Genomic DNA, 664 nt, shown 5'->3' on the forward strand with positions numbered 1-664 from the left:
AGAAGGATCATGAGGATTCCTACAGACACATTGACGAGGTGTTTGACATTGCAAACTACTTCAATGTCCCGCATGTTACAAGAGATACGGTGCTATAAGGATGCTTTTAGTGATGTTTACAAGAGCAACAATGGATTGGTTAAAGTCACTTTCACCTAGAGCAATGATGACATGGACCAACCTTCGAAATGAATTCATCCAAAAAATTCATCCCTCATTCAAAGCTAGCCAAACTAAAGAAGAACATCCAAAATTTCCAACAACCAGATGGGGAATATTTATATGAAGCGTGGGAATGTTACAAGGGATTACTTTGCAATTATCCACAACATGTTCTAAACATGCAACAAAAGATATCCACCTTCTACAATGGAATCAATGTGTACACTCGCCAGCTCCTTGAATCTCAAGGACCAATGACTAAGAAAGATCTAAAAACCAACAAGGCTTTAATAGAAGAGTTTTCCAATCACTCAAGAGAATTGCACAATCCTCGAGATGATGTGACAAGAGGAAAAGAAAATAGAGATGTATCTTTGGAAGGCTTAGCGGTGGTGATGGAAAAAATCAACAATATGGATAGGAGGATCACCAAGATGGGACAATCCATTCACATGATACAAGTTGGGTGTGAAAATTGTCACATGCCATATTTAACCACTTG

At 38.4% G+C, this 664-nt stretch overlaps 1 non-coding gene across 1 annotated transcript; it reads right to left on the reverse strand.

Annotated features, from left to right (window-relative positions):
• Nucleotides 1–230: 230 nt before the first annotated feature.
• On the reverse strand, nucleotides 231–337 carry LOC111891177 (small nucleolar RNA R71). Its single transcript, XR_002850101.1, has one exon. It is a non-coding gene; the product is annotated as a small nucleolar RNA R71 (small nucleolar RNA).
• Between the last annotated feature and the right edge of the window lie 327 nt (nucleotides 338–664).

Source organism: Lactuca sativa, chromosome 8 (assembly GCF_002870075.4).
Source record: "Lactuca sativa cultivar Salinas chromosome 8, Lsat_Salinas_v11, whole genome shotgun sequence".
Classification (NCBI taxonomy): Eukaryota; Viridiplantae; Streptophyta; class Magnoliopsida; order Asterales; family Asteraceae; genus Lactuca; species Lactuca sativa.